Raw genomic sequence first — 19,527 nt, 5'->3', positions numbered from 1 at the left:
TCTCATCAGATGGGACCTACTCTAATACGGAGTGTCCAGCTCCATTGTTTCTCTGATTAAATGCACCAGGGGGTGGGCGGGAAGTGCTAAGTTCCACATAGGATGCCTACTCCTCTACCATATATACATATAATCAAAAAAAGGAACAGCACCTCCAGAGATAATTGCAGGTGCAAGCTACCAAGGCAACAATGTAGAAAAACTAATTTGCTTTCAATTTATTTAGTTCGGCTAAGTATGTCAGACAGAAAAGTGCCAGGCCATGCACAGAGGAGTGGCAGAGGCATAAATGTTTCTGGTACAGGCAGAGGTCACAGCAGAGTAAGAGACGTGGCAGAAGGAATCGCAGAGAGTGGCCTGAACTCCCGGTGTCATCTAGCAGTCGTGTCTTGACCAGCAACCCAGCGGTTCTTGATTGGTTAACTCGTTCATCCACTTCATCCCAAGTGACATCAGACACCCCAACCAACAGTCGGTGGGTTCGTCAGACAAAACCCTTTGTTGGCATGGCCGGGGAGCAGGCCCTGTGCCCTCACCTTTCCTCAACCTGCCTCTGGCCTTTTCTGTTCCATCACCGCAAGAAGTACTACATGCAGTGGGCTCAGCTTCACTTTTCAGTGAGGATGAGCTACTAGAGGACAGTCAGCAGCTACTGCCCAGCCGAGATCTGGAGGAGACATCTGCCACTTCCTCCACTAGGTGGACAAGTAGTGATGAGAAGAGTGGCATGGGAGCTGGTGTTGCGAGTGGTCAGGCTCCTTACCCAAAGACCGTTGAGGAGGACATCAGTGATGTGCAGTCACTACTCGATGATGATGAAGCCGATCGCACTTGGGAGCCGAGTGCAGAAGGGGCTTCATCATCATCAGGAGAAGAGGGTGGCAGCTTGCCCGTGAGCCAGCGGCGGAGCCAGCAAGTCTATAGGGTGGCCAGGAGTCAGAAGGGTGGCAGCAGTGGGAGGTAGGGAGCCAAATGTGCCTGGGTAGACCACCTGCTTCGCAACAGCCTACCTGCCCGGAAAGTAGTTGGGCAGGAGTTCAAGGAGGCAGCGGCGGTAGTAGTCAGTCAGTGCGGACTGTTGGGGGGAAAATCACCTATTCGTCGGTGTGGAAGTTTTCTGTTAAGCCACCAGAGGAGGTAAACGTGGCCATATGTAGAATCTGTGGGCAGAAGTGAAGCATGGCCAGGGTGCCAATGTTGGCACTACGGCCCTGCGTCAACATATGCAGCATCGCCATACAGTGGCCTGGGATTACCGTGGCTTCGTTGTGGTGGTCCAGACTGCCGCAGCAACCACTGCATCACCCAGTGGCACGCACCCGGTTTCAGCCAGTCAAGGCTCCACCACCTCAGCTGAAGGGAGCTGTCTGTCATTCCCATCTTATGCTGGTCCAGATGCTCCTGCTCCTCCTACTCCTACTCCTCATCAGTCATTCTGTCAGCAATTGATCACCAAAGTGTATGCCAAGAGACAGAGGTATGCGTGCACGCATCCAAAGGTGCAGAAGCTGAACATGCTCCTGTGATGCTGGTGCTGCAGTCCCTCCCTTTCCAAGTGGTGGACTCTGCACCTTTCAGAGAACTGATGGCTTGTGCCAAGCCGAGGTGGAGAGTCCCAAGCCGTCATTTATTTGCCAAAAAAGCAGTACCAGCCCTGCAAAAATATGTAGAACAGAAGGTGGGCCAGTCCTTGAGCCTGTCGGTGTCTGCCAAAGTGCACGGCAGCGCCAACGTTTGGACCTGTAACTACAGCCAGGGACAGCACATGTCCTTTACGGCCCACTGCGTGAATGTGGTTCCTGCACAGCCACACCAGCAACTTTGCCAGGTGACGCCGCTTCCGCCTACACATTCTCACGCAGTTGGTCCTGCGACAATGTCCGCCTCTGCCTGCTCATCCTCCACCGTGTCCTCAGCCTCCACTGCAGGGACAATTCACAGTGCCCCTCCAGCATACCACATGTGCAGGGCATGGCGGTGTCACACTGTTCTGCACCTCGTTACCCTGGGCGAACGGAGTCACACAGGGATGGAACTGCTCTGTGTCCTTCGTAAAGAAATCGAATCCTGGCTTTCTCCCCGACAACTCAAAATCGGAACCATGTTTACCGACAACGGGAAGAACATTGTGTCGGCGCTGCGTCAAGGAGGGATGAGCCATGCGCCCTGCATGGCACACGTGTTCACTCTGGTTGTCAAGCGGTTCCTGAAGTCCTCCACCCATCTGTGAGACATCCTAAAAATGGGCAGGAAACTTTGCGTGCACTTCAGCCACTCATATACCGCTAAGCACACCCTCCTTGAGCTGCAGCGGCAGAACGGAATCCACCAACATAGGCTGATATGCAACGTTTCGACCCGTTGGAATTCCACCCTCCATATGTTGGACCGACTATGCGATCAGAGAAAGGCCATCAATGATTTCTTGATGATGCAAGAGGATAGGAGTACTCCCCTGTGTAACTTCAATGTCAGCCAGTGGCAGCTCATTCATGAGACCTGTCATTTTCTCAGGCCGTTTGAGGACGCCACGTTATTTGGCAGTCACCAGGACTACAGGATGAACGACGTCATTCCACTGCATCATGTCCTGGATCAGATAGTGGTAACAATGGCTGGTCAGGGGACTGGAGACGAGGCGTTGAGATCTCATGGCCACATGAGCCCTGTGGGGGCTGAACTGGAAGAGGAGGAGGAGGGGGAGGAGGATGTGACGGCGGGGAGTGGGGGAAACCCCCCACCGTGCGGTGTCAGAGGGTAAAGGGTAGGTGCTAGGCCAGGACGCCGGGATCAGGGAACAGGTCACCTCCTAATGCGTCCCTAATTCTGACCCTGACTCCTAACCATATGAGCCAACCCAGATGGTAGGAGGGCTCATACTCCGGAACCTCGGGGCCCTACTAACCCTCAGGAAATCCCTGGACTAGGAGCAGGGTAAGACGACCTGTTCCTCCACAACACGGACGAATAGGAGTCTCCACTGGCCAAGCTGCAAGGAGAGGGGAACACATACAGCACATGCAGATGGCAGGTAAGTGAAACCAGCAACACACCTACCTGCCACCGACACACTGACTCGAACCCGTGCACAAATGCTGATGTCCACACCAACATAAAAGGACACAGCACACACCACAAACCACACAGGAACCCAGGACACCATAGCTGCAATAACGTGAGACACCACAAGAACATAATCTTAACATCTTCTCTGACCACAAGGGTGGCCCTCACTGGACAGATGGCATATGAAGACCAGGAGGATAACTCCAGCATACACCATAGCTGGAGTACCCCTCAGCTTCAGGCATCCAGCAGAGGCTAAATAGCCCAAGCAGCCACACCCACACACACATAAACCCAGTGTTAACACACTAGGAAGGGAGTTAACCCTTCCAACACCAGACAAGGGGAGGAAGCCACTTAAATGAGAAGTGCACACACTAGCATGGAAAGCTACACGTTGCCGCAGGCAACAGCATGCGTGGCAACAATGTCACAGCAATCACCCAGAAGGCCGAGACACTGCCACCGCATGCATACACAGCAACAGTGCACAACTGCAAGTGTAGCAACAGTGTCACAGCGCACACCATAGGCCGTGACAGAGGAGGACATTGGAGCACAGGCAATGTGTAGCAAAATGGGTAGTTTTCTACTCATGTGTCAGGAGAGGAGGAGCAAGAGCAGCCAGAGGAGCAACAGGGCGATGAGGAAGACGAGACAGAGGACCCAAACACACCGTGGCAGTATGCAGTAGAGATGGAGGCAGGGAGTCCCTCCGAGTCACTTGCACAAATGGACCGATGCATGCTCACTTGCTTGCATAGTGAAAGGCAAATTGTCACCATTCGGCAGAGGGATGACTTCTGGCTCTCCACCTTGTTGGACCCTCTCTACCGGTCCAGAATGGGGGCCTTTTTTACACCCACTGAGAGGGAGGACAAACTGAACTACTACAGAGACATCCTATGTAGTTAGTTAGCCGCTGCCTATCTGCGCCATCGTCCATCCTCTCGCAGGTCTGACCGGGGGGGGCCTCTGCCCTCATGTTCCACGGCCATGGCTACTGGGGAGGGAGTGGGATCCATCAGCAGTTCCAGATCCATCAGCAGCAGCCTGAGTCTGCAGTCACTGATGGGTATCTTTCTTTACCCACATAGTGAAGAAAAACTACTCACCAGCAGCAGCAGGTAGACCTGGAGCAGGACCTGAACCAGCAGGTGGGGGCATACTTGGACAGCACCCTGCCAACCCACATTGAAGATCTTCTGGACTACTGGGCAGCCAAACTGGATTTGTGGCAGCAACTAGAAGAGTTTGCACTGTAAAAGCTGTCCTGCCCGGCCAGTAGTGTGGCATCAGAGCGGGTGTTTAGTGCGGCGGGGGCCATAGTTACCCGAAGGAGAACTCGCCTGTCCACCAAAAATGTGGAGAAACGAACCGTTGTCAAGATGAATCAGGCGTGGATCAGCCAGGATTTCCACCCCCAAATGCCTGATGCATCCATGGTGCCACACCAACACTTTGACAAAAGAGACTGGTTTCTTCTGGCTACCTGCCTCAGCTACTACTCTTATGATGCCACCCGCCTGATGGACACATCTGATGCCGCCTGATGGACACATCTGTGGTATCCTGATGATTCTGCTGCTGCTGCCTTATCCACACTATGACACCTTGCCACTCTGTGGTATACTGAGGCTGCTGCAGTTACTGCCATCTCTGCACTATGTCACCTTGCCACTCTGTGGTATCCTGATGCTGCTGCCATCTCCACACTATGTCACCTTGCCACTGTGTGGTATCCTGATGCGCTGCTGCTGCTGCTGCTCCTATCATCTCCACACTATGTCACCTTGCCACTCTGTGGTATCCTGATGCTGCTGCTTCCATCTCCACACTATGTCACCTTGCCACTCTGTGGTGTCCTCCTGATGCTGCTGCTGCCACCTCCACATTCTGTCATTGGGCCACTCTGTGGTCTCCTCATATTGCTGCTACCTCCAGACTCTGTCATTATGCCACTCAGTGGCCTCCTCATGCTGCTGCCAACTCCAGACTCTGTCATTGTGCCACTTGGTGGCCTCCTCATACTGCTGCCAACTCCAAACTCAATCATTGTGCCACTTGGTGGCCTCCTCATACTGCTGCCAACTCCAGACTCTGTCATTGTGCCACTCGGTGGCCTCCTCATACTGCTGCCACCTCCAGACTCTGTCATTGTGCTACTCAGTGGCCTCCTCATACTGCTGCCAACTCCAGACTCTGTCATTGTGCCACTTAGTGGCCTTCTCCTGATGCTGATGCTACTGCCGCCACCTCCAGTCTTTGTCATTGTGCCACTCAGTGGTCTCCTCATACTGCTTCCACCTCCAGACTCTGTCATTGTGCCACTCAGTGGCCTTCTTATACTGCTTCGACCTCCAGATCATTTCATTGTGCCACTCTGTGGTCTCCTCATGCTGCTTCCACCTAACCACTATGTCATAGGTCCACTCTGCTGTTCCCACCCTACCCACTTCATGACTGGGTCACTATTTTGCCTTTTGGCCTGGCTGACATCATGATTTATTTGACCTTTCTTCTAAACTGTCATCTCTGTTTTAGAGCCACTCCTGTTTTTTTTGGGCAATAGCAATACTGATGGATTATTGAGCAAATACTGACTGAGTGAAGGCGTATGCTCCACAGACAGGATCCGTTTTTGTGGATTATTGTTCTGACCAATCAGAGGAAGGGCAAATTAATCAGTGACGTCAACACAAACTTACTGCTGACACCCTCTCCACTCTGTCGTGGGGCTCTACTTGTATAAGCGTTTAATAAAACAGGTTCTGATAACATCTATGTGGAATCAGCTGGTGATGGTGTAAAAGGAGTGCACTTCTTCTTGGCGCTAACATCGACCTGTAAGGCTGAGCTCATACTTGAGTTATTTGGTCAGTTTTGGCCCCGTGACTGCCCAAATAAGTGAAGTGCGCAGTGATTCTAAGAGCAACGCCTGTCATCTGCATGTCATACGGACTCACATTATTATTACACTACCAAATCAGACTCCCTATGCGTGTTACTTCAAGGCACAGTGTTTTACACCACTATAAAGGCTCTCAGCAGCCAGGAAATAGCCATTTTTTTACGTACAGATGTAGCAGGGGTAACACACATACTCTTAACTCAAATTTCTTAACTCATCGCGTTATCTTGAAACAAAAGCCATTGAAAAGCAATTGCTTAACGCATTTAGTTGCATTTAGTTTAGATAACATGTCTCATAAAGCATGTGTGTTAACCCTGCTACATCCGTAATTCGCCACAAATATATTCGGATCAAACCGAATGTTTGAAAAATTTGCTCATCTCTAGCTTGGACCTTAAACTGCAGGGAGAATGCCAGGAGAGGGTATCGCCATGTGCATAACGTTCTAGTGCGCCCACACTCAAAGTTAGTCAGTTCTGTAGGTACTGTGTCATCAGTATTACTGGCAGTTGCAATTTATCACCATCTACATCACTGTGCAGGGCACCAAGATTTGTAGCTAATCTGTTAGCTGTGGAATTACTATGCTTCAGTACTAGTGATGGTTGGGCACCAAAGTATTCGGGTGTTCGGGTGTTCAGCTCGAACACATTGCTATATTCGTGTGCTCAGCTGAGCACCAGAGTATAATGGAAGTCAATAGGAGACAACCAGGAAACGTTATACAGGAGACCCTGCTGCCACTTTGTTGACTCTAGATAACTTCTGCCTGATAGCACGTGTCCGTGATGTCCACGATTCATTTGGATATCTTCCCTATCAACTTTTGATGTTCTTTTGTGCGCCTAACATGGTGACCACCAGTAACAGGGAATCATTGTTCGATTTTGGAGAGGGAGCCTGATAAACGGCTACGGCTACTACTTCAAAGAAAGGCAGCATGAGTTGCGGGCCTGCATGTGAGCTGACCCTGTAAAAGATTTAAGTCGCGGGTCTGCATGTGAGTTTATCCAGTAAAAGATTTGAGTTGCGGACCTGCAGGTGAGCTGAACCAGTAAAAGATTTTAGGTGCGGGCCTGCTGGTGAGCTAAGGTGGAACCGACAAACCCAACTTGAATTTGATGGCTGCATTAATCGGCAGGTGACGGTGATACAGCTCCACAGATTGTTTCCATCTTCATCTTTTTAAGCAATCTGTGGCCTTAGTCTTTTATCCAGACTCAGTCATTGTGCCCTCCTCATGCTGCCATCTCCACACCATGTCACCTTGCCACAATGCCACTCATTTTTATGCTGATGCTGCTTAAAAGGCCTTAAACTGATCACCAGGCCCACAATTTAATTAAGGTTTTGTAATCGATAGACCCAACTTGCTTTTGTGGGCTGCATCAGTGGTGTAGCTAGAATTGATTGGGCCCCACAGCAAATTTTTGAATGGGGCTCCATCCCATAGTAATTTTTTAGCGACCCCTTCCTTTCATGCCGCCCCCATTCCTGTGGCTAGTAAAAATCACTTTCTCAGACCAGGGCTGGCAGCTGTTCCATCCGTTTTCTATACTGTCACTATATATAATTTCATTGTGTAATACTGTTGAGGGGGCCCTGACCAAATCCTTTAGTCCTTCAGGCCCCCAAAGCTTTAGCTTCCCCTGCTTCCCCCATAGCTATGGCCCTGGTCTGCATTAATCTGCAGGTGACCGTGATACAGCTCCACAGATTGTTTCCATCTGCATCTTTCTAAACAATCTGTGGCCTCAGTCTTTTATCCAGACTCTGTCATTGTGCCACTCATTTTTATCACCATGCTGCTGCTGATGCAGCTTAAAAGGGCTTAAAGTGATCACCAGGCCCACAATCTAATCAAAACCAAAGTAAAAAATCGATTTTATAGGAAAAATTCTTCCTGTATATTTACTTGTATATAAAGTGCAAGTCCTGCCAAAAATTACAATGAAGAGGCATTCCGATACAACCTGTATATCACATAAAGGAGGGCCTCATTCACATTGAGTTGCGGGCCTGCAGGTGAGCTGACCCTGTAAAAGATTTTAGGTTTGGGCCTGCAGGTGAGATGACCCTGTAAAAGATTTTAGGTGCGGGCCAGCTGGTGAGCTGACCCTGTAAAACATTATATTCCAGGGCCTGCTGCTGAGCTGACCCTCTAAAACATTAGGGGCGAGGGCCCGCTGCTGAACTGACCCTCTAAGACATTAGAAGCGAGTGCCTGCTGCTGAACTGACCCTCTAAAACACTAGATTAGGCCCAGATTATTGGAATATGCCCTAAAGAAACAGTTTTTGGATGCAGGACAGTATATGTCACAGAAACACACATAATATGTACACTAGATTAGGCCCAGATTTTTGGAATTTGCAATACAAACTCAGTTTTCAGATGCAGGACTGTATATGTCACAGAAACACACAGAATATGGAAACTAGATTAGGCCAAGATTATTGGAATTTGCCCTAAAGAAACAATTTTTGGATGCAGGACAGTATATAGTGGCATGGGAATTAATATTGTCCCCCATGCACATCAGGAGGACGCTTTATTTATAAAAGGCTGGCAGAAGTTACTAACAAAGAACTTCTTGCGTATGCTAAATTACCTGTTAGATTATGAGAGAGAAGTCCTTTCTAAAACCACCAAGCAATTAGAAGAAGAAATTGTGCAAATTCAAATGTTTATACCACAAGCAGAGTACACCCAACGTGAATCATGCCTTCAGAAGCATATTGAATCCTTTCAGATAGAACTAAAGGAAAGAAAACATAGGAAGTACAGTACATTATGGACAGAAGGGACTTTGATATAGGTCAAATCTATCTTTCAAAAATTAATTCAGGCACATTTCAGCCTAAAGGGAGCAGTGGCAATCGTCCAAGTGTTTGACAGACTGACTTATCTGAGTCTGATTGGTCAGGTTCTGAAGGTAGATCAGTCAGAAACCCATCCAACATGACATCAGGCACTAAGCGAAAAAATAGAGGCCGAAGTACCTATACACAGAGGAAGGCACCTGTCCCTCAACCCACATCAGTGACATTCGCCCCACAAACATGGGAAGGCACACAGCTCTTGAAAGGGATTTCCAACACGAGTGGTATGATGCCCCTGCAAGGGAATGTCACACAAACCAACCTTTTGTCCAGTACATAACCCTCCTCCTCCTCATATGGCTTCAGCTTTGCCTCTACCACACCAGTAACATCAGTGCCAATGAACACATCTGTGCCTTTTTTAGTTCAGGGCCCCTCCCTGAGAGACAGGGACACATGGGCATACAATGCCAAGACCTAGCGGACACCCTTAGGATTGTAAATCTTTCCAGTGCCTCCCTGGAGCAAAGACATGTTAAATTACTTAGTAGAGGTCTTTCGTTCATCCCTACCCCTGTCTTTGAATCTTGGGTGAAAGATATAAATTTCTTCGCCCGCAAGTTGGCCCTACACAAGTCATTTAAACAACAAGACAGGGATCATCAACGCCTACTAAGACAAGAAAATGATGCTTTGACTATTCTGGAATCCTTGGACACATTGGATCCCAGAGTTCCAGATGTCATTAACCACCTCAGGACCGCCGTATGCAGGATTGCGTCCTGGCGGCGGCCCTGTTATTCCTCCTGGACGCGCCGGGGCGTCCTCTCACGAGAGGCGATATTTCCTGTGAACGCGCGCACACAGGAGCGCGCGTTCACAGGAACCGGAGGTAAACGAGTACATCTACAGCCTGCCAGCGGCGATCGTTCGCTGGCAGGCTGTAGATGCGATTTTTTTAACCCCAAAAAGGTATATTAGACGCTGTTACCTGGTCCTCTGGTGGTCCTTTTTGCTTGGATCGACCACCAGAGGACACAGGCAGCTCTGTAAAGTAGCACTAAACACCACTACACTACACCCCCTGTCACTTATTAACCCCTTATTAACCCCTGATCACCCCATATAGACTCCCTGATCACCCCCCTGTCATTGATCACCCCCTGTAAGGCTCCATTCAGACGTCCGTATGTGTTTTGCGGATCCGCAAATGACACCATTTCGGAAAGTAGACACCCCAAGGCATTCGCTGTAAATGACACCATTTTGGAAAGTAGACACCCCAAGGTATTCGCTGAGGGGCATATTGAGTCCATGAAATATTGAACTTTTTGTCACAAGTTAGCGGAAAGGGAGACTTTGTGAGAAAAAACAAAAAAAAATCATTTTCCGCTAACTTGTGCCAAAAAAAATATATTCTAGGAACTCACCATGCCCCTCACGGAATACCTTGGGGTGTCTTCTTTCCAAAATGGGGTCACTTGTGGGGTATTTATACTGCCCTGGCTTTTTCGGGGCCCTAAAGCTTCAGAAGAAGTCTGGAATCCAAATGTCTAAAAATGCCCTCCTAAAAGGTACTCATTGGAATTTGGGCCCCTTTGCGCACCTAGGCTGCAAAAAAGTGTCACACATGTGGTATCGCCATACTCAGGAGAAGTAGGGCAATGTGTTTTGGGGTGTATTTTTACATATACCCATGCTGGGTGAGAGAAATATCTCTCTCAAATGACAACTTTGTATAAAAAAAATGGGAAAAGTTGACTTTTAGAGAGATATTTCTCTCACCCAGCATGGGTATATGTAAAAATACACCCCAAAACACATTGCCCTACTTCTTCTGAGTACGGCGATACCAATGTGTGACACTTTTTTGCAGCCTAGGTGCCCAAAGGGGCCCAAATTCTAAAGAGCACCTTTAGGATTTCACAGGGCATTTTTTAGGCATTTGGATTCCAGAATTCTTCTCACGCTTTAGGTCCCCTAAAATGCCAGGGCAGCATAAATACCCCACAAGTGACCCCATTTTGGAAAGAAGACACCCCAAGGTATTTCATGATGGGCATAGTGAGTTCATGGAAGTTTTAATTTTTTGTCATAAGTTAGTGGAATATGAGACTTTGTAAGAAAAAAAATGAAAAAAAATCATAATTTTCCGCTAACTTGTGACAAAAAATAAAAACTTCCATGAACTCACTATGCCCATCAGCGAATACCTTAGGGTGTCTACTTTTCGAAATGGGGTCATTTGTGGGGTGTTTTTACTGCCTGGGCATTGTAGAACCTCAGGAAACATGACAGGTGCTCAGAAAGTCAGAGCTGCTTCAAAATGCGGAAATTCACATTTTTGTACCATAGATTGTAAACGCTATAACTTTTGCGCAAACCAATAAATATACACTTATTGCATTTTTTTTTATCAAAGACATGTAGAACAATAAATTTTGAGAAAAATTTATATATAAATGTACTTTTATTTGAAAAAATTTTTCAACTGAAAGTGAAAAATGTCATTTTTTTGCAAAAAATTTGGTAAATTTCGATTAATAACAAAAAAAGTAAAAATGTCAGCAGCAATGAAATACCACCAAATGAAAGCTCTATTAGTGAGAAGAAAAGGAGGTAAAATTCATTTGGGTGGTAAGTTGTATGACCGAGCAATAAACCATGAAAGTAGTGTAGTGCAGAAGTGTAAAAAGTGGTCTGGTCATTAAGGGTGTTTAAGCTAGGGGAGCTGAGGTGGTTAAGCTACCTTTGTCCTCACTTAAGCCTAAGTCGAAATTTACCCGACCTTTTTCCCAGTATGGGAATATTGACACCTTCGTCCAGCTGTTGACCCGTGACCTCAAACTGATGACTAAGGAGTCGTCGCTTGATGCCTCTAATTTAGGTAGAGATGAGATACAGGCCCTACAGAATCTCAGAATGACAACTTAGTGATAAAACCTTCTGATAAAGGAGGCAATGTTGTACTTATGGACAGGTCTGCCTATCAGGAGATGGTGAGGGAACTGGTGAAAAAGACAGACACCTATAAAAAATTATACAGTGACCCTACCGAAACTTATTTGGGTGAATAAAAAATCCTGCTTATTCAAGCGAGAGCTGACAATTTGATTTCCAAGGATGAGTATAGATTTCTTTATAAAGCACACCCCACGATAGCAACCCTATATGCGATTCCAAAGGTACACAAACAAAGACGACCTGTACTGGTGAGCTTGCCTTATTTCATTAAAGATACCAAGGATGTGGTCACCAGGCTCCAGGAGCTGCAGGTCACTCCAGAAACAAAACTGGCCAGTCTTGATGTTGAGGCGCTGTACACCAACATCAGACATGATTTTGGAATTCAGCCAGTTTCCTCATTTCTTTCCACTAATAGTACACTTTTTCATGGGCACAATAGGTTTATTTTAACCCTATTACACTTTCTTCTTACTCACAATTTTTTTCTTTTTGATGGACACTTCTATTTACAATTAGTCGGGACCGCTATGGGCAGTAAATGCACACCTAATTATGCAAATTTGTTTTTGGGGTGGTGGGAAGACACTATAGTTTTCACCAATGATTTCCACAATTACACCAAACACATTTTATTTTGGGGTAGGCACATTGATGATGTACTTATCATTTGGGAAGGGACCCATGACACGTTTCACCAATACGTGGAGGCACTCAACTCTAATGATATAGTATCGAGATTCACGTCATAAATCAACGACAACACTCTCACTTTTTTGGATCTCAGACTTACCTTGGACCCTGGTGGCCACATCCTCACTGAAATATACCGAAAACTTACAGCAACTAATAATCTGTTGCATTGGAATAGTCACCACCAACACCCCCTGAAAAAGGGGATACCCATAGGCCAATATATTAGGGCTCGTAGGAACTGCTCAGAGGATTCAAGTTTTATACAGGAAAGTAATAACCTGTATAACAAGTTTAGAGCTAGAGAATATCCCAAAAAGGTCCTACATAGGGCCTTTGCACGCGCCAAGGGTGTAAGGCGTGAGGACTTGCTGACTACGGAACTGGCCGTCCCCTCCACACAGGTCGTCAGATGTATCGGTACCTTTTGATGCTCAAAATCAACAGATTTTTCAGATCTTAGAAAAGCACTGGCATGTGTTGAAGGCTGACAACGATCTTAGAGTGGTTACAACTGAACATCCCAGTATCATTTACCGGAAGGGAAAAAATCTCAAGAACATTTTGGTCCATAGTCTCTTTCGGTCAGAACCTCCAAAGGTAACTTGGTTGAGGTCGGGGACTGTTGGCACCTTTCCCTGTGGAGACTGTGTTTTTTGTCCATTCATCAAAAAATCTAGGACATTTGTCAACCCTGTGGACCAAAAGGAATATCAGATTAAACAGTTTATCAACTGCAAAACTAAGGGTATCATATATAGCGCACAAAGTCCCTGCCGTAAGATCTATGTGGGCAAGACCTCACAAGAGTTCAGGCGACGTATCTGCCAACATATTAGCAGCATTAATACAAAGGCGGATACCACAATTTCTAAACATGTTAGATTTCATCATGGGGGAGATCCCAAATGCCTGACCTTTTTGGGGATCTGCAAAAAGACGCTGGGGGTAAGGAGGGTTGATCTGGATGCACTCCTCCTACAAGAAGAAACTAAATGGATATACCGTTTGGATAGTCTCCATCCAAAGGGACTCAATGAAGGATTCACCTTTTCCTCATTTTTATAGACCGTTTAGGGAGGCAATCTTAGTTGAAATACATATTTATGGTTAGTTTTCAGTTTAGTGAGCAAATAAACATAGATGACAGCTAGTGGTTGGCATGGTGGGATAGCCACAGTTATACAGTTTGTGCTGGCAGCACAATTTGCCTAAGTCACACTGTGGCAGACAATACTAGAATGCATTCATATATATTTGGCACCAGTGGATGATGGATATCAAAATTCCCCCCTTTTTTTTCTCTCCGTTATCGATATTATATCTTTCTCTTAACGTAGTTAAAGTGTCAGCGCATCTATTGATAGCGCAGGCTATGTGCACAGGCCACCTTATATCGCTATCATATTCTAAGTCGGCACGCATGGGCAACAGAGCACTTTTTAAAAATAATTTATTATTATTTTTTGTTAACCAAGTGCTCACGCATCGGCTGTCGGCGCAGGACATGCGCACCGGGCATGTCTTGATTTCCCTTATTTTTTAGTTCGTGCGCACGGGTAAAGGCACTCAGTGTCTTGGCTACTAAAGACTGAGTGCTCACGCACCCGCCGCCTGCGCAGGATATGTGCTTTGGAAAGCATCATCTCGCTGATTTTCTAAGTTGGAGCGCAGTGACAGCTTGCGCATGATGTCATAAGGAGACCTCCTCTGCCCTGCTTTCATTTGTCAACAACAAAATAGGGAGGGCAGCTATTCCAAATCTCTTGTGTTGTCAGTTGTCACTTGGTGTCGCTTGCTTAACAGCAATTGGCTACAACACAAATCAATCACAGAATTGCAGCATATATACCACCATCATGTCTGTTGTCTTCAATTCTGCCCGAACCCCTGAAGAAGCCAGTGATCTGGTGAAACATGTTGGGGGGCAGTTGATTGTTTTAAACAACTGTTGTCCATGCCAATGTTGCTTATTAGCTTAGAAGTCCTTGTGTAGGACATTTCATTCAATATAGCAAGGTTTTTAAAGCTAGGTGGAGCACTTAGCAGCCTGTGTGCAGTGTGTGAATGCATCTTGACAGCTACTGACGTAGTGTCAGACAAGTGTGCTGTGTTCTGAACGTTTGTGTGTAGGAGCACAGGTACCTATTCCATTTAATCCGTTTTTGCAGGCAACTACAGGTAGTTTGCTTACATTAGTCTATCCACACATTGCCCCCCTATGTTCTAGCTCTGCAGATATAGTTGTGGTGAATAGGAGATAGTGCACATCTCCCTCACCCTGGCAGCAACTAAGTCGTCAACTCTTTGGGGTGGAAACAAAGTGTTTTAATTGTTTGTTAGGGCTCACAGCCATTTTATCATTATGTCGAATTAAAAGTGAAGTTTTAATGCACACTTTATACCTGGGACAAGATAGGTCTAGGCCATTCTTGGCCTTAATATATACAGTCCTGATCAAAAGTTTAAGACCACTTGAAAAATGGCAAAAAATCCTATTTTACATTGTTGGATCTTAACAAGGTTCAATGTAGAGCTTCAACATGCAACAAGAAGAAATGAGAGTGAGACAAAACATTTTTTGAGCATTCAATTAATTGAAAATAACGATTAAACTGAAACAGGCTGTTTTTCAGCTGATCCAACTTTTAGGACCACATCCCTTTAAAAGGCCAAATCTGTGCAAAGATGTGGATTCATTGTCATTTTCTGTCAGGTAGTCACACGTTGTGATGGCAAAGGCAAAAAAACTCTCCCTTTTTGAACGTGGTCGGGTTGTTGAACTGCATAAGCAGGGTCTCTCACAGCGCACCATCGCTGCTGAGGTGGGACCCAGTAGGACAGTCATTTGGAATTTCTTAAATGATCCTGAGGGTTATGGAACAAAAAAGTCAAGTGGAAGACCCAAAAAAAATTTATCAGCACTGAGCCGGAGAATCCAATTGGCTGTCCGTCTAGACACTGGACGATCCTCGACCCAAATTAAGGCCCTTACTGATGCTGACTGCAGCCCCATAACCATCAGACGGCATCTGAGACTGAAGGGCTTCAAAAACAAAAAACGTCTTCAAAGACCTCGTCTCCTTGAACGCCACAGAACTGCTCGTTTGGACTTTGCAAGAGAGCACCAAACATGGGACATTCAAAGTGGAAGAAAGTTTTATTCTCTGATGAGAAAAAATTTAACCTTGATGATCCTGATGGTTTCCAACGTTACTGGCATGACAAGCAGATCCCACCTGAGATGTTTTCTACGCGCCACAGTGGAGGGGGCGCCATAATGGTCTGGGGTGCTTTTTCCTTCAGTGGAACAATGGAGCTTCAGGAAGTACAGGGGCGTCAAACGGCCGCTGGCTATGTCCAGATCTTGCAGAGAGCATTCCTCATGACTGAGGGCCCTCGTCTGTGTGGTAACGACTGGGTTTTTCAACAGGACAACGCTACAGTACACAATGCCCGCAGGACAAGGGACTTCTTCCAGGAGAATAACATCACTCTTTTGGCCCATCCTGCGTGTTCCCCTGATCTAAATCCAATTGAGAACCTTTGGGCATGAATGGCAAGGGAAGTTTACAAAAATGGACAACAGTTCCAGACAGTAGATGGCCTTCGTGCGGCCGTCTTCACTACTTGGAGAAATGTTCCCACTTACCTCATGGAAACGCTTGCATCAAGCATGCCGAAACGAATTTTTGAAATGATAAACAATAACGGCGGAGCTACTCATTACTGAGTTCATGTTTGGAAGTTGGATTTCTGTTTACGGGGGGATTCTTTTTTTTTTTGGAGGTGTGGTCCTAAACTTTTGATCAGCTGAAAAACAGCCTGTTTCAGTTTATTTGTTGTTTTCATTAAATTGAATGCTCAAAAAATTTTTGTCTCACTCCCATTTCTTCTTGTTGCATATTGAAGCTCTACTTGGAACCTTGTTAAGATCCAGCCAGGCTTAATATGATTTTTTGCAACTTTTCAAGTGGTCTTAAACTTTTGATCAGGACTGTATGTGCAGGACAGTATATGTCACAGAAACACAGAATTTAGACACTAGATTAGGCCCAGATTTTTGGAATTTGCAATACAAACTCAGTTTTCGGATGCAGGACAGTATATGTCACAGAAACACACAAAATATGGACACTAGATTAGGCCAAGATTATTGGAATTTGCAAAACAAACTTATTTTTCTGATGCAGGACAGTATATGTCACAGAAACACACAGAATATGGACACTAGATTAGGCCCAGATCTTTGGGATATGCAATACAAACGTATTTTTCTGATGCAGGACAGTATATGTCACAGAAACACACAGAATATGGACACTAGATTAGGTCAAGATTATTGGAATTTGCCCTAAAGAAACAGTTTTTGGATGCAGGACAGTATATGTCACAGAAACACACAGAATATGGACAGTAGATTAGGCCCAGATTTTTGGAATTTGCAAAACAAACTCAGTTTTCTGATGCAGGACAGTATATGTCACAGAAACACACAGAATATGGACACTAGATTAGGCCCAGATCTTTGGGATATGCAATACAAACGTATTTTTCTGATGCAGGACAGTATATGTCACAGAAACACACAGAATATGGACACTAGATTAGGCCAAGATTATTGGAATTTGCCCTAAAGAAACAGTTTTTGGATGCAGGACAGTATATGTCACAGAATCACACAGAATATAGACACTATTTTAGGCCTAGATTATTGGAATCTGCGGTACAGATACTGTTTTCTGATGTAGTTTATATTTATATTTTTCACTATATCTAGGCCTGACAACCACACATTGTATTGAAGTGCAGATCAAACAATTCACGGATTGCACCGTTGACAGCAAAAATGTGTATAGATTATGGGAGAATTTTTTTTCCCGTATTTAATTTTTTTCCCCTATATCTAGGCCTGACAACCACACAATGTATTGAAGCGCAGATCACACAATTCACGGATTGCACCGTTAACAGCAAAAATGTGGATAGATTATGGGGGAAAAAAATAGTGTTTTATGTATTGTAATTTTTTCCCTATATCTGGGCCTGACAACCACACAATGTATTGAAGCGCAGATCACACAATTCACGGATTGCACCGTTGACAGCAAAAATGTGGATAGATTATGGGGGAAAAAATTGTGTTTTCTGTATTATAATTTTTGCCTATATCTGGGCCTGACAACCACACAATGTATTGAAGCGCAGATCACACAATTCATGGATTACACCGTTGACAGCAAAAATGTGGATTATGGGAAAAAAATATATTATTGTCACTAATATTCTTCCTATCTCTGTCCCTGACACACAGAAGGTATTGCTGCACAGATGTCACAAGTCACTGCAGACACCTTCTATATAGCAAAATAATCGCTATTTCAAAAAGTATAAAAAGAAAATGTGAGCACAACTTTGCACAATTAAATTGCTGCCAACACACACAATAGTCCTTAAAAGCACTTTTGGGTCTTTGAAACATTTTAAAATTGAATAAATTGTGATCAGAAACTCCCTACACTATCTGTCCCTTCCTAAGCGCAGCTCTCCCTGACTCGCAATAAGCCGAACCCACGACATCGGGTGCTATCGCGTTCCGACCATTCAATCACTGTAATGCCAGCAGCCAACATGGCTACTGGCATTACAGTGATGGCAGTGCATACCTGCACGTTTATTGGCTGCTTAGCAGACGCGAAACGTGCGGGGAGGATACTCGAGCATGGCGCTCGAGCACATGTGGTACACGGCCGAGTACCGCCATGTGCCGAGCATGGTGATGCTCGAGCCGAACAAGTATTCGGCCAAGCATGCTCGCTCATCACTAGTCAGTATTAGAGGTCAATGGCAGCAGTAGTGGCAGTGAACATGACAATAGTGGCACCATGACAGAGTAGGGACGGTGGCAGCAGCAGAAGTGGCAGTAGTGGCCCCATAACAGAGTGGAGACGGTGGTGGCAGCAGAATCAATTACAGTAACCATGACAATAGTGGCCCCATGTCAGAGTGGAGATGGTGGCAGTAGCATTGGCAGTAAAAGGTGACAGGAATGGCCTCATGACAGAGTGGGAAGGGGGCAGTAGCAGTGACAGTAAGGCTGTGTTAACATCGCTGTTTATGTTTCCATTCTTCTCATCCATCAGAAGAACATAAGACAAAACAAAAAAACAATCCAGTATTTTGAGCAGCCATGAAGCCTTTTTCAGACGGTCAGTATTTTGTCAGTGTTTTGCATCAGTATTTGATCAGTAATCGTAAGCTAAAAACAGGAGTAGGCCTAAAACAGAGATAAAATGTAATGGAAGTATTTGCATCTTATCTGTGTTTTGGACCCACTCCTGCTTTTGGCTTACAAATTCTGATCAAATACTAATGCAAAGCACTGACCAAACACTGACTAAAAGTGTTTTAACCCAAATACATGTTGAAAGCAAAATACCATGAAGTTCATAGTATGGAGGGATTATGGACCTTATGGAGGGATCCACATGGGTTAAAATGTAGTTGCAGTGCACAGTGACATAGAATTTTTTTTTAATTTGTCGTGGCTATCAGAGTGACGCAGAACAGAACATGTTAGCTAAGAATTATGCATTTGGGTCCTTTTGGTAGAGCAATTTGTCTGGTAATACGTTGTAGTACTATTGCAATAACAACGCAGACTAATTGTTTTGCTAAAAGAACATATTAGATATGATGAATTTGGGTCGTGTTGGTGGAGGGAGGGCCAAGAGGTGTTCAGCACTAACTGTTCTTTGATGCCCCTACATGTCTGAGGCTGCACATGTGCTGCACTGAAGGGATCGCCGTGTGTCTACCCTTTGCCTACAGGTGCGGGTTATGCCTCCTCAGCCTTGTAAAGGAAAGAGTCAGAGGTCCAATAACATCTAATTAGGTTTCAGCAGTTAAAAATATCTTGCTTGCATCTGTATCCATGCCCTAATAATGACGCTAAGTTGAACCAACAGGTGCGGGTTACCCACTCATCAACGTTTATCATAGGGATTGGGGATTGTAATACTGGAGCAGGCTAATTTATTTGTTAAAAGACTAATTTTTTCACTACAA

This window comes from Bufo bufo, chromosome 2 (assembly GCF_905171765.1).
Source record: "Bufo bufo chromosome 2, aBufBuf1.1, whole genome shotgun sequence".
Taxonomy (NCBI): Eukaryota; Metazoa; Chordata; class Amphibia; order Anura; family Bufonidae; genus Bufo; species Bufo bufo.
This window is presented reverse-complemented; position numbering follows the sequence as displayed.